Genomic DNA, 26,759 nt, shown 5'->3' on the forward strand with positions numbered 1-26,759 from the left:
CACACACACACACACACACACACACACACACACACACACACACACCCTACTGGTTCTATTTCTGGAAAACCCTGGCTAATACAAACTATATTTGAAACACAGCCTTAATGTTAAGTCTTGTTATCTGAGGGTATTTGAAAGATGAGGTAATTGAACTTCTTCATAGGACAACAAAGATCATGTTGAAATAAGAGCAAGAAATATGTTGGAGATTATTATAAACTGGTAGAGTTCTTGAAAAGAGAAAAATCATCCAGCCTCCTTTATTTAATAGAGGCCATTCCTCTTGTGAGAGTGTCTCCTATTCTGCACTTAAAAGAAGAACAAATGGTAATGAACAGCAAACATTCCACTGAGTTACGACTACTGGTAACCAAGTCCAGAGCTTCTCAACCTCAATTACCGTTGACATTTTGGACCAAAAAATTCTTTGCTGTGGGTATCCCTCCTGAGCATTATAGAATGTTTAGCAGCATTCCTGGCCCTTCCCAAACAGATCCTAGTAGTGTTTCCAAATTGTGATAATCAAAGATGTGTTCAGATATTGTCAATTTGACATTGGCTGAGAGCAACTGGCCTAGACTAAAGCTGCTGTCTTAGTCTGCTCGGGCTTCCATAAAAAATGCCACAGTGTGGGTGGTTTAAACAACAGAAATGTATGTTCTCATAGTTCTGGAGGCTTGAAGTCCTAGATTAGCGTGCCAACATTGTCAGTTTCTGGTTGTTCTCACATGGTGGAGAGGAAGGAGAGAGAGAGAAGGAAAAAGAGAGAGGCAGAAAGAGAAAGATAGGTAGAGAATATGAAAGAAAACTCTTTCCTGTCCCTTCTGATCAGGGAAATAATCCTGCCATGAAGCCCACCCTCATGACATCATCTCAACCTACTTACTTCCCAAAGTCCTTATGTGCAAAGACTAATCCTATCACATTTTGTGTTATGGTTTCAACATATAAATTTGAGGGGACACGATTCAGTCCATAGAAGCTGCCCTTTGAAAGTATTTGAAACCTCATATCGATGCCAAGTTTATATTAAAATTCTTAGTATGTCAATGTTTCTTTCTAATATAAAAATAATGAGGCTCCTTTGATAAAATCTTTAAGGAAAAGTAAGATTTAAAAAAAAAAAAAAGAGCCACCTGATTTATCCTGGGGCTTCCTTCACATAACTCAAGGAAGAAGAGTTCCAAGTTTAAAACAATCACAGGCATAAAGACATTGAAATAAGATCAGCATCTTACTGTGTACATTTTACTATTATCATCTCCAGTATTAGTATTTTGTAGAAATGTCTTTGCAGAAAAAAAATAGACTAGGTGATTTCTAAACTTTCCTTCATTTCTTAAAAACCTGTGTATCTGTGAAGTCTTTTTTTTTAAAAAAAGTAGTTGCAGAAACTTGGAATGATTCATTATTTTAAAAAGATCTTTTGAGTATATAGTAGGTACTTTAAAATACATGAGAGGTTATCAAGTAAATGAGAGCTTATTTTTTCTGTGTGCTTCTAGAAAGCAAAATTAGGACTAATGGTTTCAGGTTATACAGGGGTGAGGAGTACAAATTTCAACTCAGTATAACAGAAAAAACTTTCTTACACTCAAAGCTGCTAAAGTGGAATGAGATGTTTGATGAGGCAGTAAGTTCCAAGTCATTTAAAGTGCTTGAGCTGATAAATCATTTTAATGGATGATGTAAAAGGATTTATGTATTAGTAAAAGACTAGATTGTTTTTGAGGTCTCTTTAAGCCTTAATGTTATATGATGCTAAACAGATCCTTTAAAAAATAATAACATGAAAATAAAATTGTGGGTTTTTTTCCCAATTTTCTACATAAAAACAAGTAGAGAAAAAACACTAAGTGCCAAATGCAGCAATTATTCTCAACTAAACAATGACCTTGGCAGAGTAAGATTTTCTCTGTGATGGACTTGCAAGAAGAGAGGTCAGCAATCATGGTCACTTGTGATGCATTTGAAAAGAAGATAGGTCAAAATCAGGAATATTTCTCACATAACTTTAGGCCAAAGGTCACAGTGCATCCTTCCCCTCTTCTGGCATTGAAGACTTTCCTGTTCTGTGCCCACAGAGAAGAAGAAAGCTGCAATCAAGAGTCACAGTGTGAGAAAAGTGACTCTTCTGAACTTACTATTTCGCAAATGAACAATCAGGGGAGTTGAACAGGTTCATCTAATCCTTAGATAATCAGATCACATACAAACTCCTTCACTTTCTCAGCCACTCACCAATTTATGACACATGAATTTCACCATTTCGTTTTTGAAAATTAGTTGATTTACAATGATGTGCCAATTTCTTCTGTACAGTGACCAGTCATACATATACACATACATCTTCTTTCCCATTTTACATTCCATCACATTCTATCCCAAGAGATTGGATATTCAGAAGTATTTCATTGCTGTCCATTCTAAGAGTTTTAATTGACTAACCCCAAACTCCAAGGCCATCCCACTTCCCACCTCCTCCCCCTTGGCAACCGCAAGTCTGTTCTCTATGTCTGTGAGTCTGTTTCTGTTTTGTGGGTAGGTTCACTTTGTCATGCACAGCAAAGGAGACCATAAAACAAACAGACAAACAAAAACAAAAAGACAAACCACAGAATGGGAGAAAATCTTCACAAATGATGCAACTGACAAGAGCCTAATCTCCAAAACATAGAAACAACGCAACAACAAAAACAACTCAATTGAAAAATGTGCAGAAGACATAAATAGGCATTTTTGCCCAAGAAAATATACAGATGGGGAATAGGCACATTAAAAGAAGATCAATGTCACCAATTTTTACAGAAGTTCAAATCAAAGCTAAAATGAGGCATCACCTCACGCCAGTCAGACTGGCCATCATTAATAAGTCTATAATAACAAATGCTAGAGAGGGTGTAGAAAAAGGGGAACCCTCCTACACTGTTCCTGGGAATATAAATAGGTACATCTCAGTGGAAAACAGTATGGAGATTTCTCAGAAAACTAAATATAGAACTTCTATCCAACAGCTCCACTCCTGGGCAAATATCTGGACAAAAATATAATTGAAGAAGATACACACAATCCTATTCACAATAACTAGAACATGAAATCAACCTCTAAGTGTCCATTGATAGATGAACAAAATAATAAGATGTGGTACATATACACAATGGAATACTATTCAGCCAAAAAAGAATGAAATAGTGTCATTTGCAGCAACATGGATGGAACTAGATTCTCATACAAAGTGAAGTCAGTCAGAAAGAGAAAGACAAGTCAGTCAGAAAGAGAAAGACAAATACCACATGATATCACCTATATGTGGAATCTAAAATTGCACCATTTCTAGTGTCTACAAACCTTTCAGTAACCTCTGGTTAGTTTTTTAAATGCAAGAGTATTTAAGGACTAATTAATTATACACAAGAAATTCCTCGGTTGATGTCACATCTACATTGATGCAATGATGCTTTGAGACCTCTGGGAAGTTATTAATATCAAAAGAGATGAAGTGTCTTCTTTCCCTGTTGTAAGATACAGTCTAGTGACTGAAAAGAAGCAGGACTAGAGTTGAATTTGAAAGTCAAAGGCAAAAATCAGAATGCCTGGAGAAAAGACTGGCTCAGAGCAGCATCTCACAATTGAGATTTACCTTTGAATTTTCTATTCACCTGCTCAAATTCATTCAGCAAACACCTACTGACTGTAGACTACATTGAAAGCCTAGCCCTCCCAGTATTCAGAACGGCTTCTCTTTTCTCCCTTCCAAGGACAAGGACCTTATGACTGCCCTGAAGCCCCATTGTTTAAGGAATTAATCACATAAAAATAATTAACATGGCTACTTGCAGCTTTGGGCTTTTCATAAAGCACACTTCCAACAAACAAACAAAAACAAAGGCCCAAAGTTTTAGTTTGTACTACCTGGACTGGGAAACTGTATTAGGTAGAGAGGGTATAAGTGTCCTTTCCATCTCCCCAGTAAACAATGGCAACATACACTCTGACTTATTCTCTGTATGTAGAGTTGGTACAATTCTTTCTAAAAATGTTTTAAGAAAAGTCATTTTAATAAATTTTGTTGAAAAAATGAGTAAATGATAAAGAAAAATAAGCAAAACCATATAATTCCTTCAGCACTTTTTAAAAAAGCCATCATTAGACCAAAAATGCCTCTGTTATCTTGTCAATCACACCCAAACATTACAGAAGTGACTGACTGAATGAGCTCCCAGGTTTTCTCTAAACCAAAGTACAAAATAACTAAAGCTCTTCAAATAATGGGCATCTGTATGCAGGTAAGACTATGAATCTGACAAGGAAATCTGTAGGGAGGAAAAATAACTTACTTTCCGGGGAATTCAGATGCAATATTGTATTTTCTGGAATACTTGAAGAGCAGATGGTGAAGGATAAATTTAAGTCTATAGAAAAAGCAAGTGTATCTATCAAGGGAAACCAGCTACCAGCATGTAAAATGTGTTGCCCTTTTATTTTTAGTGTGAACTATAATGTAATTCCCTGAAATAGCAGCACTGCTGTCATAAATATTCTGTAATTATGGGGTTTTCTCAGTGTGTGACCAGAGAAATCTGCATGGATAGCTAGAAATAATCAAGGGATGCTTGCTGCTTTGGAAGGTCCTTTGCCATTAGGGGAAAAAAAAAATAATATTAAAAGAGAGAAAGGGAAAAAAAGGAAAAGGAAAGAACAAAATAAGCTAAAGTCAAATGGTACCAAAGCCATGTATTATGGAAGAGATGGTTTATATTCACATAAAACTTGAGAAAATAAATGCATGAAGGTTGCAAGGCCTAAAAAGAATGAAAGAAACATTACCTAAAAGATTTCACTTTGAAATTGTAAAAGGCAGGCAGACATCTCCTTTATACATCACTGACTGGGGATGAGAAGCTTTTTAGGCCCTTCAATAATAATTCTTAGTATATGATTTCACTGAATCTCTCATTATTTTAAATGTCCTTGATGGTGTCACATATAAACTTACTGAGAATTGAAGTGTAAATTACTACCACACTAAAATGAACTACGATATGTCACTTGTAATTTTTTATTAGTAGTAGAGGTTGCAGCAGCAAGTAATACCTACTGTAATCCAGACTATAAAATCTATTTAAGGAATATTTATTAGATTTTTTTAAGCATTCGAGATCTTAAAATATATATTCTTACATAAATAAATTAGAGGATAGATTTAATAAGTTTCATATAGATTCCATTAGTAGAAGATATAATCTTGACCTCAAACAGAATATAATCTGTATAAATTAGCTTTATACAAATTCTTTCCTACCATGACTATTTGGTGTAGGAAAAGATTTTTTATATGTTATACTGCAATCCATAGAAAGAATTATTGGTACTATGATACCAAAAAGAAGCTTTTTCCAGTTTACCAGCTGAACAGTTTATATTTCTTAAATGCATGCCTTAAAACCTATTAAAAATGGCTTAAAATATCATGAATTATTTCATCAGAACTCGAATTCATAATGTTCTTGTTTTAACCATTTAATATCCATAGCATGATATATTTTAAAAGAATATCTTTTACCATGATAAAGAAGAAAGTTTATTTTAATATTAAAATGAAATGTCACAAATGACTTCAAAGCTTAATGCTTTATTCCAAAATAATTCCATATGCATTTTTAAAAACTGAAAGTCCTCTTTTTTATAATAATCTCAGACATTTTAAATGGATTTCAGGATAAAAGAAAATAAATAAGGCTCTTCTCTGGAAGAGAGGGGATGGGTGGGAAAAAAAACAAGCACACAAATGAAGCTAAGGAGGAAATAAAAAATGTGTACCTAATCTATACTTTATAATTTAATAAACTATCTAAAATAAACTCAATGTTCATTGTTTCCTAATGTCCCTCAAGAACTCATTTCAGTACATTATTACCCACACAGATAATTCCATAGCAGGAAGGGAGATTCCTCTACTTGAGCTTTCTTTTTCTCCAAATTGTTAATTTGCAAATGATCATGCCTTCAACAAATATTTGTTTTGTTCTATATGATGGCAATTACATTCCCAAGGATAGGAGAAGAGAAGAGAACAAGAGAGAAAAGCCCCTCTTGTTTATAAAGCTTAGATTTTACTGGGAAATTCAAGCCACATAAAACTATATAAATCACTTAATATAGCATTAGATGATGGTACATACCTTGAAGAAAATAAAACAGGGTAATAAGCTGGGCGTGGGACGGAGTAGGAGTGGTGGATTGATTAAACATGTGGTTAGGAAAGGTCTTCTAAGAAGATAATATTTAAGCACAGACCAGGATGAAAAGAAGGAGCAAAAATCTAGATAAAGAGTTTATCAAAGAGAGGAAGTTGAAAAAGCCCTAAATTGAAAAGACTGTTTTCTAAACAACGAAGAACTGGTGAGACTGGAACTGTATAAGCAATGAAGGGGAAGGCATTTCTGAGAGAGGCTGGTAGGGCCAGCTTTGCAAGGCTTGGTAGGGCAGTCTGTGATATGAAGGTTTTATTTTAAGTTATTTTATTTTAGTTATTTTAAGTTATTTAAGATTATTAGAGGATTTTAATATATCTCTCTGGCTGCTGTGAGGAGAAGGATATTTAAAAGTATTTAATAAGCCAGGTCAAATGGGCTTCTGTACCCTCTTTAATTATCCTGGTGCACAAGGATCTATGTTTGTGGTAGAATAATCTTTTGTTCTATTTCCATAGAAACTGTTCTTGCTGTACCAGGTTGTGGGAATTATTTTTTATTTTTTATTTGCCTACTTTTTCTTAGGCAAATGGTCTCACTCCCCTGTGCTTTATTCTATAGAAACATAACCTTTTTATATACTTCTGCCAATGATGATTAAATATCTTAATTTTTTTCATCTAGGACTTAGGCTTATTCATTTCATGTTATCAATACCGATAATATGTATATTCTGTATTTATTAAAGCCTTTGACTTTAAAAAATATGACCAGTTTAAAAATAACATTTAGATAACACTACCCAATATATACTATTCTTACCACATATGCTGCTCTCCCTCTCCCCCATTAAAAACTCCAATTTCCAGAAAAGAATTCCATCCATAATAACAAACTTTCAACAAGGTTTTCCACATTAAAAAGAGAGATTTTTTTCCTTTTCCACAAAATGGAAACAGATCAGTCTAACATTATTCATTTGAGACATGGTGATCTTCCAAGTAGTGTTGAAAATTGGATTTATTATTTTTTCCATACTCTGTTTCTGGAGGCTTTTAAAAATAGATTTGATGACTTCATGCTTATTCTTTATGCCTCAAAAGTAGTCAAAGGCACCTCAGTTTACTTATGTCAAACAGACAATTTTCCTACAATATAACAGAGGAATGAATATGCCATTTTCCCTACTCTCCAGTGTCTCATGTCAATGTACTCTGAAATTTTGAAAATTAATACAAGGGTTACAATAGAGTATGACGCCTATTCAGATATGGGGCTGAATGAACACATGTGAGAAGAACTATACTTGAATTAAATTTGAATTTATCATTTTTCTGCTTCAAAAGGCTCTATTCTATGCAGACGTAGCACTTTCTATCACAGTCTCATGCTCACTCCCACTCATGTTTTTCCTCTTTTTTCCTTTACCCCATGGACCTCTCTCCTGACTTCACAGAACATTTGCTTCTTTCCTGTATAAACTCAGATATATTTTAGAAATTAAAACATCTGAGTGATTCTCTAACGTATCTTACTAGAAATAATAATTCTGATAGTGGTTCGTAGAAACTATTATATTTTTATTCAAACATGAGAGGAAAAGGAATGCTACCCAACCTTTCCTGAGAAATGTAGGTATAAATGTCACTGTTATATGTGTAGGCTCTGAAAGGTCAACTATGATTAGCATGACACATGGGAAGTATATTTAAAAAAAATAGAAGCCACCTTATTTTAATTTTATTCAAAAATGAAGGGAAAGTCTGATTACATATTTGAGTTAATTTAAAAATAATAATAAATTCATAATAGGAAGTGATAGTGAGTTAGTTTTTTCCTCCCTTTCTTTATTATTGCAAACTATTTCAAATTACAAAATATCAGAAAGACAAATGGGTACACATTTTTCTCTCTCAGAATCCACATATAGGTTCCATGGGAGACATCCAAACTTCTCTTCAACCAAAATAAAACAAAGGAAGATGTTTGTTTATATTTTTAAGAGTCACAGTTAGGAATATAACATTTCCAGTGGCACAGAAGAAGGACTGGCAATTTCTGGATGTTCTTATGTTTCTAATATTATCTCTTTTCTTTCAAGATAGCTAGAAGTGCCAACCCATACTGAATCATTCTTTTTTTCTTTTACCAATCTATAGTAATCTTATTTCATTTTCATGTAAATCAAAAGACAAACATCATCACCACATACCCACACATTTGTGCTGCCACCCCAAATAACAATGAAGTAATATGTCTTGCTGAAAGCTCAATGCCAGTGGCTTTAAATAGTAATTTCAAAGTTTCAATAAAAACACAAATAAACAAACGGGGCCTAATTAAACTTAAAAGTTTCTGCACAGCAAAGGAAACCCAAAACAACATGAAAAGACAACCCACAGAATGGAAGAAAATATTTGCAAATGAATCAACTGACAAGGGGTTAATCTCCAAAATTTATAAACACCTTCTGCAGCTCCATACCAAAAAAACAAATAACCCCGTCGAAAAATGGGTAGAAGATCTAAGCAGATGCTTCTCCAAAGAAGACATACACATGGCCAAAAAACACATGAAAAGATGTTCAACATCATTCATCATTAGAGAAATGCAAATCAAAACCCACTATGAGGTATCACCTTATACCAGGCAGAATGGCCATCATCAAAAAGTCTACAAACAAGTGTTGGAGAGGCTGTGGAGGAAAAGGAACTCTACTGCACTGTTGGTGAGATTGTAAATTGGTGCAACCACTATGGAAAACAGTATGGAGATTCCTCAGAAAACTAAACATAGAACTACCATTTGATCCACAATCCCACTCCTGGGCATCTATCCAGAGAAAACCACGACTTGCAAAGACACATGTACTCCGATGTTCATTGCAGCACTATTTTCAATAGCCAAGACATGGAAACAACCTAAATGTCCATCAACAGAGGAGTGGATCAAGGAGATGTGTTACATATACACAATGGAATATTACTCAGCCATTAAAAGGAATGAAATACCAGCATGTTTAGCAACATGGATGGATCTAGAAACTATCATGCTAAGTGAAGTCAGCCATTCAATGAGACAGCAGCATCAAATGCTTTCACTGACATGTGGAATCTGAAAAAAGGACAGAGTGAACTTCTTTGCAGAACAGATGCTGACTCACAGGCATTGAAAAACTTATGGTCTCCAGAGGAGACAGTTTGGGGGGTGGGAAGATGTGCTTGGGTTGTGGGATGGAAATCCTGTGAAATTGGATTGTGATGATCATTATACAACTATAGATGTGATAAATTCATTCGAGTAATAAAAAGAAAAAGTTTCTACCTGGAGTTTGGATGTGCAAAAGTGGTCCTGAGCTCCATTGGTAGACAAGGGATGGACAAAGTTTCTTTATGAAGCAAATTTGAGGATATTTTCCTCTTAAGGGATATAAAAAAGAAGAAAAGGAAGGATCAGAGAGAGGGCAACATAAAAGGACTAATTTATAAATTTTCCTGATGGATAAGAGCTGAATCAGGAATGAAGAGCAGACTCAGAATCCGCTCACAGATTACCTCACCATCTTCTGGGTCAGGATTTTACCCTGCCATGGCACAGCAACTTGCTTCACACAGGTGTACCTGGGGGCACCACCCATCAGCTACACTGTGGATCTCTTGTTTCTGATCTGAGGCTTCTTGGACTACATGAATAAAATGCTTATGAAAACCTAAAAGGCTCTAATACAAGTTATGGCCTGGATATGTATTATAGTGAATGTGTCATGTGGCAGTGCTTCACCAAACGTAGTGTAGACCCTGTGGATAAAGTTTCTATTCTTCTATCTCTTGGGCAGATGATTGTGAAATGCATTTTGCCCTAGTGGGATCAAGTCCCGGTTGCTAACCTTAAGGACATACTCTTATGTTCTGTGCAGACTTAGTCTTCTTTTGTTTCATTCTATTTTAGTCCAACATGATATTCCTTCAAATCTTTCCCAAGTAACTGGCACCTAGGCCCTACCATTATCAGCCAAGTAAATAGCATAGTTATCAGGCAGATCGTGTTCTGGAAATATTGATTGAATGAATGAACAGATGGATGTCCTGAGTTAGGATAAGTTATATATAGAAAGGGCTTTGAGTTTATCTAGGACAAACAATTTCCAAGATTCCTCTCCAACATTTTAGACAGATACAATCCCAAATTTAGTACTCTTGTGTGCATATATGAAAAGAAATGTAGGACTTCAGAAGGGAGCACATTCTATTTTTTTAACACATCTGTTCATAAATTTTATTTCTACCAGTATATTTTGCTTCATAAAACTTCCAATTGTTAACCTTAGTTTTGCCTTCTGGCTAATGTGTTTCAGTTATTTATAGTCTTCTATTTTGACTGAAAAGAGATAAAATTTCTACCACCATCTTCCAAAGCTTCTCCTGACTATTCTCAGAAACACTTCTAATTCCTATCAGATTACTTGGTATTCCATTGTACTCAGATATGCTTTACATATCCTCTGATCATGCATCAGTTTGTTAATGGCCTTCTTAGATTATATTATCAAAAACAATACACAAAATTTCAGTAGTGTTCTAACTAGCCTGTAGTACAATGGTATTATAATCCTTAGATTCTGGAAATATTAGGCATCTTGAAAATATTCACTTCAAAAGTCAATTAAACCCACTGTTCTCTCACAATGTACTCCAATTTTAGAGCTCCTTTCACTGGATGCAAAGCTAGAATTATGATATACGTTCCTGATGCAGACCATTTGCCTTGTTGAGTTCTCACATTCATAGATAGTAATAACAATAAGAAGACTAACAGAGTTTAAAACACACCTAAACACTCTTAATTAGTATTGTTATATTGTTACTAGTAAAACAACTACTATTTCAGTATAAGTCTTGATTGGATTTGAGGGTTTATTAAGTGTTATACAAGACCTAATGTGTTATTTCTCTAGCTTTCCATTAGTTGAATCAAACCTGAGAAGCTATAAGAAACACATATTCTACATTAAGTTTCAGACCTATTATTTGCTTTTATCAGCTTACTCATGAAGTCATTTTTTTCTCACATTTTAAAATGAATTTTCATCTTACTGTATGGATTCCAGCAGAATGTATTATGGATGGATATCACTTTTATAGCAAAACATGTTGACACAATTTTTCTAATGTTACAGCCAAAGATCTCGGGATTTGTCAACACATTTGCTCTCAAACTTTATTTTTTTACTCAAAGGAAAATGATGCCTAGAAGCATAAACAAATAAACCTAATAGAGCAGACCTGCTCTGGTAGAATGGTATGATGCTCACTATCTCTCTCATTTTACTGTAGGTGTTCATCATCAAGGGACCTATAGAGAATTTCTAGAGCTCTCCAAAGCACAGTTTTAAAACCATTGTCTTTTGTTTGTTTGTTTGTTTTGGTCTTTTTGCCTTTTCTAGGGCCACTCCCATGGCACATGGAGGTTCCCAGGCTAGGGGTCTAATCAGAATTGTAGCTGCCTGCCTACGCCTCAGCCACAGAAACATGGGATCCGAGCCACATCTTCAACCTACACCACAGCTCACGGCAATGTCAGATCCTTAACCCACTGAGCAAGGCCAGGGATCAAACCTGCAACCTCATGGTTCCTAGTTGGATTCATTAACCACTGAGCCATGATGGGAACTCCTAAAACCACTGTCTTAAAGGAAGAGAAAAATGATACAGAGGCAAACTTTTGGTGACTTAACAAATGAGGATGAGAGGCAAAGAGTGGGAAACGTAAAGACATCTGAGACGGTTTTTACCTAAACTGAGAGTGTAACTTTTAATAAATCATATCATACACAGCCAGCTTACCCACAAATTCTTTTGAGTGTTTTAATATGCTCCCCCAGGAAAATTTCTTATTATTCTTCAAACACAGGCTTTTTCTGTTGGAGGTAATGGACTCTATGTCTTAGTAATTCTAACATTTAGCTCCTATTTAAGATACCTCTTTCAGTTTCCATAAATTTTCCCAAACTAGTCATTTTTATTTTATCTACAGTTTAATCAACATTTCCAATGAAGGAAGAGTGGATCTGAGCCAAGAGATTTTCAGGAGACCCTTAATTATATACTACCAACATGGAGTCAAATCCTCCTTTCCATTTAATTCTCTAGCAGGAAATATCCTAATACCTTTATGAGAATTGCACTCACAAATCTACTGAAGAGGGCCACCCAATAAAACCTTCCATTCCTGCCGACCTTCACCTTTTTTTTTTTCCCTGATGTCTAGATGGTGAGTAAGGCAGAACCCACTAGAAAATGTGCTCATGGTGTTGTGTATTCCATTTTAAAAGCTAATGGGAATTCACAAGTCTCAGTTGGAGTTAGTCACACTGGAAAGCCCTATTTCCATCTTCCTTACAATTGCCCCACAATGTAACAGTACATGAGGTGTTCTGCTACTGAGAGATAGAGAAGAGAGAGGGCTGGAACTGGAAGATATCTATGAAAATCTGTAAGATATGGCTATATTTAATCATCAAATACCTAGAATATTTCGGCCTAATAGTATTACCTTGCTACATAATATTTATTTTTTTAACTAAATTTTTTTTTGTTTACCCAATAATTATTTTTTCTACTGTACAGCATGGTGACCTGGTTACACATACATGTAGAGATTCTTTTCTCTCACATTATCATATGCTCCATCATAAGTGACTAGACATAGTTCCCAGTGCTATACAGCAACATCTCATTGCTAATCCATTCCAAACCCAAGTCTGCATCTACTAACCCCAAGCTCCCAAGGCATCCCACTCCCTACCCCTCCCCCTTGGCAACCACAAGTCTATTCTCCAAGTCCATGATTTTCGTTTCTGTGGAAAGGTTCATTTATGCCATATATTAGATTCCAGATATGTGACATCACATGGTATTTGTCTTTCTCTTTCTGACTTACTTCACTGAGGATTAGAGTCTCTACTTCCATCCACTGTTGCTGCAAATGGCATGATTTCATTCTTTTTTATGGCTGAGTAGTGTTCCATTGTGTATATATACCATATCTTCCTAATCCAATCATCTGTCAATGGACATTTTGGTTGTTTCCATGTCTTGGTTATTGTTTTCTTTTGTTTGTTTGTTTCCTGCCACACAGCATGGGGACCAAGTTACACATACATGTATACATACTTTTTCTTCCCATTGTTGTGTTGCAATGTAAGTATCTAGACATAGTTCTCAATGCTACACAGGAGGATCTCATTGTAAATCCATTCCAAGAGCAATAGTTTGCATCCATTTGAATAGTGCTACAATGAACATGCAGGTGCATGTGTATTTTTCAAGGAAAATGTTGTCAGGATATATGCCCAAGTCTAGGGTTGCTTGGTCATAGGGCAGTTCCATGTATAGATTTCTAAGGTACCTCCATAGTGTTCTCCATAGTGGTTGTACCAGCTTACATTCCCACCAATAGGGCAGGAGGGTTTCCTTTTCTCCACACCCCCTCCAGCATCTGTTATTTGTGGACTTAGGAATGATGGCCATTCTGACTGGTGCGAGGTGGTATCTCACGGTAGTTTTGATTTGCATTTCTCTAATAATCAGGGATGTTGAGCATTGTTTCATGTGCTTGTTGGCCATCTGTATATCTTCCTTGGGAAAATGTCTCTTCAGGTCTTTTGCCTATTTTTCTATTGGGTTGTTGGCTTTTTTGCTGCTGAGTTGTATAAGTTGCTTGTATATTCTAGAGATTAAGCTCTTTTTAGTTGCATCATTTGAAACTATTTTCTCCCATTCTGTACATTGTCTTTTTGTTTTCTTTTTGCTTTCCTTTGCTGTGCAAAATCTTGTCAGTTTGATTAGGTCCCACTGGTTAATTTTTGCTTTTATTTCTGTTGCTTTGGAAGATTGACCTGGGAACACATTTGTAAGGTTGGTGTCAGAGAATGTTTTGCCTATATTCTCTTCCAGGAGTTTATGGTGTCTTGTCTTATATTTAAGTCTTTAAGGCATTTTGAGTTTATTTTGGTCCATGGTGTGAGGGTGTGTTCTAGTTTCATTGATTGGCATGCAGCTGTCAAGGTTTCCCAGCAAGAATTGATGAAAAGATTGTCTTTTTCCCGTTTTATGTTCTTGCCTCTTGTAAAAGATTAATTGACCATAGTTGTCTGTGTTTAATTCTGGGTTTTCTGTTCTGTTCCATTGGTCGGTTTGTCTGTTTTGGTACTAGTACCACACTATCTTGATGCCTGTGGCTTGGTAATAGTGCCTGAAATCTGGGAGAGTTATGCTTGGTACTAGTACCACACTATCTTGATGACTGTAGCTTGGTAATAGTACCTGGAGTCTGGGAGAGTTATGTCTCCTGCTTGGTTTTTGTTCCTCAGAATTGTTTTGGCAATTCTGGGTCTTTTGTGGTTCCATATAAATTTTTGGATTGTTTGTTCTAGTTTTGTGAAAAATGCCATTTTACAATAGTAATTTTTCCAACCCAGAAGCATGGATTAGCTTTCCATTTCTTTACATCTTCTTTAGTTTCTTGATTAATGTTTTAAGGTTCTCAGCATATAAGTCTTTTACCTTCTTGGTCAGGTGTATATCCAGGTATTTGATTTTTGGGGGATGCAATTTTAAAAGGTGTTGTATTTTTGTATTCCTTTTCTAATATTTCACTGTTAGTATACAAACATGTGACAGATTTCTGAATGTTAATCTTATATGCTGCTACTTTGCTGAGTTTGTTGATCAGTTTGAGTAGTTTTTGTCAGGAGTCCTTACAGTTTTCTATATATAGTATCATGTCATCTGCATACAGTTACAGTTTTACCTCTTCTCTTTCTATTGGGATGCCTTTTATTTCTTTTGTTTGTCTGATTGCTGTGGCTAGGACTTCTGTTACTATGTTGAATAACAGTAGTGAGAATGGGCATCCTTGTCTTGTTTCAGATTTTAGTAGGAAGACATCCTTTTAAAACTTCCTTAAATGTTGAAGAATAAGGAGTACTCCCAAAGACATTCTACGATGCAACCATCACCCTAATTCCAAAACCAGACCAAGATACCACCAAAAAAAAAAAAAAAAACTATAGGCCAATATCTTTGATAAATACAGACAAAAACTCTTTAACAAAATTTTAGCCAACTGAACCCAACAACTTATAAAAAAGATCTTACACCACAACCAGGTGGGATTCATTCCAGATTCACAAGGATCATTCAACATATGCAAATCAATCAACATCATACACCACATTAACAAAAGAAAAGTAAAAAACCACATGATCATCTCAACAGATGAAGAAAAAGCATGTGACAAAGTCCAACATCCATTCATGGTCAAAACTCTTACCAAAGAGTAAGAGTGGGTATAGAGGGAACATACCTTAACATAACAAAAGCCATTTATGACAAACCCACAGCAAATATAATACTCAATGGAGAAAAGCTGAAAGCCTGCTCCATAATATATAAATTAAAATTCCTTTTATACTCACAAATACACATTCATAACAGCCCCAAATATGTGGATATTCTCTGGTAGATTGGTTGGTTTGCTCCTTTTACTGAAGTGTGTGTGTGTGTGTGTGTGTGTGTGTGTGTGTGTGTGTGTAGTCTGACCTCTTTGTTCAGTACACTGAATGAACCTCTTTATAGAATAGTTTACTTTTCCCTGAACCAAACACTAGTTACTCAGTGCAGAGTAAAGGTAAGAGTCACTGGTGATGCAGAGTGTTGGGCAGGTGGGGGGGGCAGGGTGTCATTAGGTAGAGAGATAGACAGGAAATAACTTGAAATTAGGTCAGCTGGGTATATTCACATGTTCACCATGACGAACTTCTCACTCTGCCTCTTGCCTCATTCTTGAGTCTCCAAAAACGCTGCAACTTCATGATTTCCCTCTCTTAACTCCTTATACATCCTCTCAACCAACTTCTTTTCTTTATTAGGATCCTGTCTCACCTTCTTTTCTTTACTGATCTGTGAATTTCTAAATTTCCTCTTACTTCTTATAGAACAAGTTATTTTTGTCCATACATACCCTTCAAAGCTGAGACTTGAAAGCTATACCTCACTAAGAAACTGCCTTCTTGTGGTGTTATGCTTAGCAACATACAATATTTTGTCCATAGGTTTTTAGGTTAACACATATTCCTCTTTACTACATATACTTTAAACCTTGTGTGTATATTTATTTCTATGCAAACATATCACATGTGTAGATTTGAGTGAACACCACCACAGTCAAGACACAAACAGTTCTAACATATGGATTTCTCCTGCTACTATTTTATACTCAGAAATCTCTCCCCCTGACTTCCCTAATTCTGGGAACCACTGAATTAATTCTCGATGCCTATGCCTTTCAATAATGCTATATACATTATTATATACAGTACATAATGTTTTTGGTTTTTTTTATTACTCGAATGAATTTATCACATCTGTAATTGTATAATGATCATCACAATCCAATTTCACAGGATTTCCATCCCACAACCCAAGCACATCTTCCCACCCCCCAAACTGTCTCCTCTGGAGACCATACATTTTTCAATGCCTGTGAGTCAGCATCTGTTCTGCAAAGAAGTTCACTCTGTCCTTTTTTCAGATTCCACATGTCAGTGAAAGCATTTGATGCTGGTGTCTCATTGAATGGCTGACTTCACTGAGCATGATAGTTTCTAGGTCCATCCACATTGCTAAAAATGCCAGTATTTCGTGCTTTTTGATGGCTGAGTAATATTTCATTGTGTATGTGCACCACATCTCCTTGATCCACTCCTCTGTTGGTGGCCATTTAGGTTGTTTCCATGTCTTGACTATTGAAAATAGTGCTGCAATGAACATCGGAGTACATGTGTCTTTGCGAGTCATGGTTTTCTCTGGATAGATGCCCAGGAGTGGGATTGCTGGATCAAATGGTAGTTCTATGTTTAGTTTTCTGAGGAATCTCCATACTGTTTTCCATAGTGGTTGCACCAATGTACAATCTCACCAACAGTGTAGTAGGGTTCCTTTTTCTCCAAATCCTCTCCAGCACTTATTGTTTGTAGACTTTTTGATGATGGCCATTCTGGCTGGTATAAGGTGGTACCTCAGAGTGGTTTTGATTTGCATCTCTCTAATAATGAGTGATGTTGAACATCTTTTCATGTGTTTCTCGGCCATCTGTACAGTACATAATGTATTGAGATCAGCTTTTTTCACTCAGCATTATTCACTAGAGATATATAGAATTCTTTCATGTATCAATAGTTTGTTCTTTTTAATTGATAAGTCATACGTCATGATATGAACATATTTGCCTGTTAAAGAACAGGTTTTGGCAAATGGAAATCCATTTTGCATGTTACAGAACAGTTTCCAGTTTGCAGCAAATGGAAATTATAGAACTTAAAAGTACAATAACCCAAAATAAAAATTAAATGGATGGGCTTAAGAGTAGATTAGAAATGATAGAACATAGTATCAATGACCTGTGTGCAGATCAATAAAGTTTAATGAATTTGAACAGAGATAAAGTAAACTGGGAGGGGGGGAGAATCTCAGGGACCTGTAAGACCATAATAAAAGACCAACATTCATATTATACTTTCTTTCAAACATCAGGACAAACACAAAAATTCTAATCTCATCACTCATATTCAATGTAGGAGTAGAATTTCTAGCTACTGCAGTGAGGCAAGAAGATGATATGATTGGATATTTAACTATAAAGCAAGAAACTGAAGGGATGAAGCTACCCTAATTTGCCAGAACTGATTTTCCCAGTCTTCATTTATTCTTATTACTCATTTCTAATTAAAACCTGATTTTTCCCCAACTCACATACCTGATCTTTAAATAAATGAAATAATTTAACCATACAGAAAAATGCAGAAGACAATGTGTTTCTTACATTGCTTTATCAAATCATAATATTTGTCACATGTGCTTTTTGTCATTTTAAAATAAATAAAGCATTGTAGACACAGTAAAACCTCCTCTCTAATCTCATTCCTCTGCTCCCATCCCATGTAGATTTTTATACTATTACCCTAAAACACGTCTATACATAACCTCTATTCAACAGTATTTGAAGTTTCCAAACCCTGTATAAATTGCAACAGACAATACATTTTCTCCCCTAAACTTGTCAGTTAAACAGTATGTTTATAATATTTATCTATTCCATCACCCCAAAAAATGAGTACTTATTTCTCTCCATGTTACCACACTTAGGTATAATTGAATTTGGGCCAATATAACTGTTTGAAATGTTACTATTTCTTTTTAAATTTTCATTTTCCTGGTTACTAGTGAGGCTGAGTATAATTTTAAATGTTTATTATTTGTTCGGGTTTCCATTTCTATGAACTTCTCACACATAACTGAATTTCACCAATGAAATTCCTAATGTTGACTAAAATCTTTGAATTTCTAATGTTAATAATGTACTTTTACAATATATTACTGAATTCAATTTACTAGTAGTTTACTTAAAAGGCTAAGTCTATGCTTATAAGTGAAGTTCATATGTAACTTATTTTCATGAATTTTTATTACTAAATTTTACTATTTATATTGAGACTTCATGTTAAGCAAATACAATTTTTTTCTATTTATTCAATTCTGCCTCTATTAATTCAAGTCTGTTACTCTTGTTAGCATATTTCTTAATTGCTCTTTCACATTTATATACTTATTTTCTTCATTCTGGATGATTTACTCAATATTACCTTCTAATTTATTCATTCTTCAGCTCTGACTGGTCTAATGATTATCATATTTTATTACATTTTTATCTTAATTAGAGATGATTTCTTCATACATGAATATCTTAAATATGTTAAGTTTTTTAAACATACATCTCCTGAAATTAATTTTAAGTAAATTCAAATTCAGATTGTTGATTTTGTTGTTCTTTCACTTATTTATTTATTTAAGAATCTTGGCTCATTCTGAATAGTAAGATTTATTGATCTCTCTCTTTGCTGACTTCCTTTTCATTTTCCATGTTCACCTACCATTATCTAGTAACTTTAGAGTTGCCTAGAGTCAGCCTCTGGTGTCCCCCATCTATAACCAATTCTTAAGACGGCATTTCAAAACTTCATCCTTGTTTCATTGAAGAAGTCATTGGTCAATTTGCTGAGCCAGAGAGTGTCTTTATCTTTCACGAACCTAGACCCACTGCTTATATTATTGTAGATCAAGGTGTTAGGTACATAATAACACTTTATTGTTTTTATTATTTTATATGTCTGGGGAGGTGATCTCACCTCTAGATTCAAGCAAGGAGCTTGGCCCTGTGTCAGTCGACCTGAAGCACTTTGAAACCCCATTTCCTACAGAGAACAGCTCCTGCCAAGTTAGGAACAGCTTCAGCATCACAGACTGCTTTGTTTCTCTTTTCCATTTCTGACCTCTAGAGAATTTTATCCTTGCTTTGAGCTCAGATATATGTTCTTCACTGTCCCTTAAATTATATCCAAGGTTGCTTTGTGTTTCTATCAAAGGAGAGCATCAAAGATGAACTAACCATGCCATTCCAAACTGCCCTCCCCTCACACTTACTCTTATTCTTCATAATTTAATTTAATGGCACATGTATTTAAAATGAAACCACTGCAAGAACAAAGGCTTTTTACCTACTTTGTCTCTGCAGTTATTTTAATGACACCAGAAAAATGTTTGTCATTTAAATTTTGATGGTGTTATTCACATAATTTTTCAATGATTTTTAAACTATATTTGTGTTTATCATATACACACACACTAAATTCTAGAAATTCTGCTTATATGTAGAATATGTGTAAATAAGAATCTTGAATTTTAGTCAGAAATAATTTGTTGTGTTTTCCTGTAAAGCCATCATTAAAATGTTGCCAATGTTTCCCTCTGAGAATTGTGCCTTTTAATCTACCACTACATGAGGGCTGCTTTCAAGCTCAGTCTGATTAGTCTTCTGAGGTAAAATTCAAACACTAATGCTATCCACCAAAAGTTTTGAATGTTTAAATGAATTTTCTCCTGTTTTCTTTTGTAAGTCATGCTAATTTTTAGAGGTTCTATGTTTTTAACATTCCAACAATTTTTCTTATGTTAATCAAGTGGGAAGGGGGAAGCCCTAAAAAATAGCTACTTGAGCTTATCTAGAGGTGAGGCTATAAGTGTTTACATATGAATTTTACCTAAATGGAAACCAGTAGTGCACATGCAGGGAGCCCAGGGTGTGTGTCAGAATATGCTAGGGGGGAGGAGATCACAGGAGCCTTTATCCCCAATGTTTATGATCCCAGGCACATGGGTCAGTGATGATCCTTATCATCTGAAATTTCAGTATTTTGAAGGGCACAGATAGGCCCTTCCTCCTTAAGGAGTGAATGAAATCAGGTATCAATCCTATATACGTGCTGCTGAGAGGACTTCCAGACCTCCACTTTGGTAGCTGGGCTATGCAACCTCCAAATGAAGACTGAACCACTTCCAGGACATGACTGCACTTATCAAGCATAATTTTGCTAGAGATCTGGAGTCACAAGTTGAGTTGGAATACAGTAGGAGATAAAAATTTTTATAAGTCTTCCAAATTAAAGCATACTCTTAATCTCTTTTGATGAAGAGACAACCTACATGGCTATGACGGATTGACGGCAAGCATTAATATTTGTATTCTAAAGGAAGAAGCAAGATTGACACAGAAAATCAAATAACTTTTTCTGAGAGATTAGATCTCAAAAGTAGAAAAGATCCCTGGTGAAACGTTCAATAACAAAAGTCTGACTTTGGGCATAAAGAAGAGCAAGATCATCATACAGATGTTTAGGGGCTTTAAGCAATGTAAGGATTTTAAGTTATGTTTTCAGCGAGAAATGGTTTAATGATCTAAGATTTCTCTCCCGTTGCATAAATGCTGTCTCTGGTGGTAGAATCAATAGTAACCTTCTTTATTTATCCCCTAGGTGTTCAATGGGATAAAACATGGTACTGGAATGAGGTAGTTATACATTTGAAAGATAAATTTAACGTGCTCTTATTGTTAATAAAATGCTAAGTAACAAAGGTAACTTTCTCAGTGCATATAACAAAGATATTGTCTTCAGTGAGTGGTGCTGGGGAAACTAGACAGCTACATGTACAAGAATGAAATTAGAACATTCTCTAACACCACACACAAAACTAAACTTGAAATGGATTAAGACCTAAATGTAAGGCCAGATACGATAAAACTCCTAGAGGAAAACATAGGCAGGATGCTCTTTGATTTAAATTATGCTTATGTCTAGGTTTTTCCATCTCCTAGAATAATGATAATAAAAACAAAAATAAACCAGTGGGACATAATTAAACACAGAAGCTTTTGCACAATAAAGGAAACCATTAAAAAAATGAAAAGACAGCCCACAGAATGGAAGAAAATCTTTGCAAACAATGAAACTGACAAGAGTTTAGTCTCCAAAATATACAAACGACTCACAAAACTCAACACTGAAAAACTAATAACCCAATCAAAATAAAAAATGAGCAGAATATCTAAATAGACATTTCTCCAAAGAAGACATATGGATAGCCGAAGAGGCACATGAAAAGGTGCTCAACATCACTAAATATTAGAGAAATGCAAATCAAAACTATAATGAGGTACCACCTCACCAGTCAGAATGGCCATCATTAACAAGTCTACAAATAATAAATTATGGCCTATGTGGCAAAAAGGAACCCTTCTACATTGTTGGTGGGAATGTAAATTGCTACAACCACTATCAGAAGCAGTATGGAGTTTCCATAATAAACTAAACAGAACTACCATATTATCCAGAAATCCCACTCCTGGGCACCTATCAGGAAAAGCAGTCATTCAAAAAGAAACACACACCCCTGTATTCATTGCCTTCAGTATAGCAAAGACATTGAAACAATCTAAATGTCCATCAACAGATGAAATGGTTAAGAGGATGTAGTACATATATACAATGGAATACTATTCAGCCATAAAAAAGAACAAAATAATGCCATTTGCAGGAACATGGATGCACCTGGAGATTCTCATACTAAGTGAGGTAAGTCAGAAAGAGAAATACTATTTGATATCACTTATATGTGGAATCTAAAATATGGCACAAGTGAACCTATTGACAAAACAGAAACACATTCGCAGTCATAGAGAATAGACTTGTGGTTGCCAAGGGGAAGGGAAGAGGGAAAGGGATGGACTGAGATTTTTGGGTTGGTAGATGCAAACTATTATATTTAGAATGGATAAGCAGTGAGGTCTTACTGTATAGCACAGGGAATTATTTCCAGTCTCTTGGGATAGACCATGATGGAAGATAATATGGGGAAAAGAATGCATATATATATGTATGACTGGGTCACTTTGCTGTACAGCAGAAATTGGCAGAGCATTGTAAATCAACTATAATAATAAAAATAATCATTTTAAATGGAAATGAAACTATTTAGGTATAATTTTATTATTAGTTCATATCAAAATGCAATTTGATTAATTTATATATTATTTCTCATCAAACAACTCTAGTGAGACAGTATTTCATCTTTTTAAATGAAAATGTTATGGAAAAGAAAAATTGTTGCAGAAGAGAAAATAATAAGTTAATACATTACTTGATAATAAATATATTGGTACTCAGAAACAAACACACACACTTAACTTTGGTTTCCTGTATACATAACTCATTGTTGAAAACAAGTTGTCTAACATAAAGTAGACGTTCAATAATTCTGACTAACTGAATGAATTAAAATATATTGTAAAGGAGTATAGAAGTAGGAAGTATGAAACTTAAATTTTTTTTTTTTTTTTTTTTTTTTTGTCTTTTGTCTTTTTGTTGTTGTTTTTGTTGCTATTTCTTGGGCCGCTTCCGCGGCATATGGAGGTTCCCAGGCTAGGGGTTGAATCGGAGCTATAGCCACCGGCCTATGCCAGAGCCACAGCAACGCGGGATCCGAGCCGTGTCTGCAACCTACACCACAGCTCACGGCAACGCCGGATCGTTAACCCACTGAGCAAGGGCAGGGACCGAACCCGCAACCTCATGGTTCCTAGTCGGATTCGTTAACCACTGCGCCACGACGGGAACTCCGAAACTTAAATTATTAAGTAGAAGTTTCATTCAGCTCAGACAGAAAATGCTTCTCAAGTCACAGCATTACACTTTTCTGCCTGCTGACCTTGCTTTTTCAATCCAGGTCTGGAAAAAAGGATGTTGATATTTGTTCTTATTTATCTTCTCCTAGAGGAACTTAACATTTTTCATATGTTGAGTATGTGTTTTATATAATGCGCTAGAAAGAAGTACCTGAGCACAGAAACTGCATTGCTGAGTGGACATAAGTACAGCGAGATGGATTGTGCAAGGGAAATGCTGTCCATTGGACAGGGACCAAAGGTCATGACTCTTCATCCTTCATTCAAATAACTGACACAAATGCTTTTGGAAATGTTTGTTTCCTTATGCACTGGGCTGGGGTTCACTCTGTGGGAGAGGAGAGCCCCTTTCATTAGAATCATGTGCTTGAAAATGAAGCTTACGTTCCTGTTCCAACAGGCTAATACAAGTAATATCCGGTGTTGAACTCTGAAATACTATCTGATAGATTCCTTCGCAAAATGCTTACTCCCACCCCTTCACTGCTATAACATTTCACCCCTTCTCTCCCTCCAATTATTTTGTAGGTGTTTCTTACAAAAATTATTCAGATAGGACTTATATCACTCTGGATCTCTATTGAGATTTCTAGGACAAATGATCAATATTACTACTTTTAGACAGTTTACAAGCAACAACTAAACTTCTGTTGTTGTCATTGTCTTCTACTTTTAGTACACTGTTTCACAAATCAGCAAAAAATAAACCAACTGTCAGATATTTAAAATACATGTAAAATTATTATATGTATTAGTAAAATTGATACAACCAGACACATTATAAAATGCTCATTATATAACTTTAAAGATAGTGACTAAATAATGTATTTTAAATGTAACAATTACTTAGAATAAAACCTTGTTTAAAAATATGATGTATTTTTTTTAGTCTTTTTTTAAAAAAACCCTGCAAATCAGGAGTTGCTGTTGCAGCACAGTGGAAAAGAAATCCAACTAGGAACCATGAGGTTGTGGGTTTGATTCCTGGCCTCGCTCAGTGGTTAAGGATCCAGTGTTGCCATGAGCTGTGGTGTAGGTCGCAGACTTGGCTTGGATCTGGCATTGCTGTAGCTGTGGCATAGGCTGATAGCTGTAGCTCTGATTTCACCCCTAGCCTGGGAACTTCCATATGCTTCAGGTGCAGCCCTAAAAAGCAAACAAAACAACAAAACAAAACAAAAAAAAACTCCACAAATCAAAGCATGTAACACTTGTGTTTTCATTGCTGCAATGATGTACACTTGCTTTTAGAATAAAACACAAACTCAACAGGGCTATAGAATCCTATTGATTTGGTTGTCCAAATTCATCTTTCACAACTCTCTTAACTCTAATTTATTCCTTTCTGATATGGCCATATTGACCTTCTGTATTCCTGAAGGTGGCATGTTCTCTTCTGCCAGAAAATTTGCATTAAGGTGTTTGCATAAGTTGCTTCCATGGCCTAGAATATTCTTTCCTTAGAAGTTGAAAACTTCTTTTCTTCCAAGTCCCAAATAAATGAATATTTTAGCTAAGTGTACCTAACTATGCTGTGCTCAGATCCAACTATCATCTCTCTCTCATTGCATTAATTCATTTTATTCACAGACTTCACTGTTGTCTAAAATTATCTTTCTTTTTATTTTTCATTTAGTCGGTTTAACTATTGATAGTTCTTATCAGTAGAAATGGAAGTGCCACAAGAGCAGTAGATATTTTTGCCTTATTAACCACTATATTCCAAGTGTCTAGATTAGTAACTGGCATAAAGTTGGCACACAATATATAATTAAATGAACCCTTCAATGGGAGAGTCAGGTGGGGGATTTGATAAAAAGAGAAAATGCAAAATAGTGCACCTTTAAAGATAAGGAGCACATGCTAGTTTTTTTTTTTTTTTTTTGTCCTTAAAGAAGTTAACTAAGCTATCAGTTGAAGATGGAATGTTCAAGTATTTATTACCATCATTTCACACACCCAGTAAGAGGTTAATGAAACACAAAGAAAAGTTACAAAAAATAAAGACCTCTTGCTTGAAATTGATGAAGCAGACTTTTTGCTCTTTCTAACTCCATCTACTCCTATATTAGCACAGTAGTCACTTGCAGAGCATATGGAAGCTAGCATATGGAAGCTAGCTAGTATAATGATTGAAAGATAAACATCTGGATAATGGAAGAAGTGATGCTGAACCTTAGATTAATTGCATTTTAAGGAATTTCAGTGACCTAACTTGAGTCAAGTTTAAAGAACAAAATCTACATTAAGATGACACAGAAAAAAAAATTGAATGGGTTCAGTAAAAAAAAAAAAATATATATATATATATATATATATATATATCTTTAGCAATGCTTTCTTGAGTTGTCTCTAACTATTGATGCTAGATATAATGTACAAGTCCTTAACACCAACCCCCTCCTTCTATACTTCTCCCTACATGTAAGGGACTGGACCCCTTTCCTAGGCTGCTTTACCTGATGGGTTCTAGTTTAGTTACACCAGTAAGAGGCATTCTTAAGAAATGTGAAATGTGCAAGAGGGAAAGAAGCTATTATTCTCCTCCAGAAGGTTGATGTGGGAATAGATAGAGTATGATGGTTGCAGTGGCATCATAGTGGCATTCCTGTGAACTCCTGAAAATGCTTTATTTTGCTGATTCAGGAAGCTGTAATCTCTAACATCAACTTTCTTTGTTCATATATCTTGTGTTTCTGAAAGCTAGCAACAGTTCACTTTTTGAAAGTCAGTAGTAGCTCTTTCTGATCTAATTTTATTAATGGAAATACCTGCAGAAAAGAAAATGGGGCAGAGTCTGGAAGGGCTGAGTAAGCCTTTAGACCATGACACATGTGAACCAGAGTTAAGGAGAGCCAAGCAAGTACAGATAGAAGTGTCCTAGACTTTCAAGCAATCCGGGTAAGATTAAACACAGCCAGTGGCAGTCCTCAAGTCAAAGTCAGCTATTTGAAGGAGTCTTTTTTTTTTTTTTTAACCTAGGAATAAGCCTCCCTTAGCATCTCTGTGATGGATTTCAGAGGCAGCACCTCTGAAATCAGAGGTCAATCAAGCTCCAAGAAGCTGGAAATCCTCCAGGTATATACTCAGGAACCTTATAGTCACCCACCTCCCTGGGGTCTCACTGTCTTCATTTGACAAAGGAAATAAAAATACCCACCTCATCTCACTTTGTCCCCATGAGGAGCCTATAAGTGAATTCATGTCAAAATACCTAAAATAGAAAACTTTCCATAGCCAATAAAGGAAGGAATTCCCGGGAAGGGAGAAAAATAACTTCAGAAATGATCTAACATGCTGTGGTAAAGTAATTCTCTATCGAAAAAAGAGCTATGAAACCAATGCATACTCCAGACGGTGCTTAGTTTTACCAGGGAAACTCACCAGAATCCAAAACAAAAACAAATGTGAGCAGTACCCACAGAC

General features: G+C 35.4%; 2 long non-coding RNA genes across 16 annotated transcripts in view; both read right to left on the reverse strand.

Moving 5' to 3' along the window:
• Nucleotides 1-26,759, reverse strand: part of LOC110260098 (uncharacterized) — a 366,208-nt gene that overhangs the window by 174,800 nt on the left and 164,649 nt on the right. The gene's annotated exons all lie outside the window — the stretch shown is intronic.
• On the reverse strand, nucleotides 14,717-26,318 carry LOC146404785 (uncharacterized). The gene is made up of 2 exons (XR_014841914.1): nucleotides 23,274-26,318; nucleotides 14,717-22,966 (listed from the first exon to the last, which is right to left on the reverse strand). It is a non-coding gene; the product is annotated as an uncharacterized LOC146404785 (long non-coding RNA).

This window comes from Sus scrofa, chromosome 3 (genome assembly GCF_054392235.1).
Source record: "Sus scrofa isolate SSC_HxYL_T2T_F1_AM1 chromosome 3, Sscrofa_HxYL_maternal_Yorkshire_Landrace_v2.0, whole genome shotgun sequence".
Lineage (NCBI taxonomy): Eukaryota > Metazoa > Chordata > Mammalia > Artiodactyla > Suidae > Sus > Sus scrofa.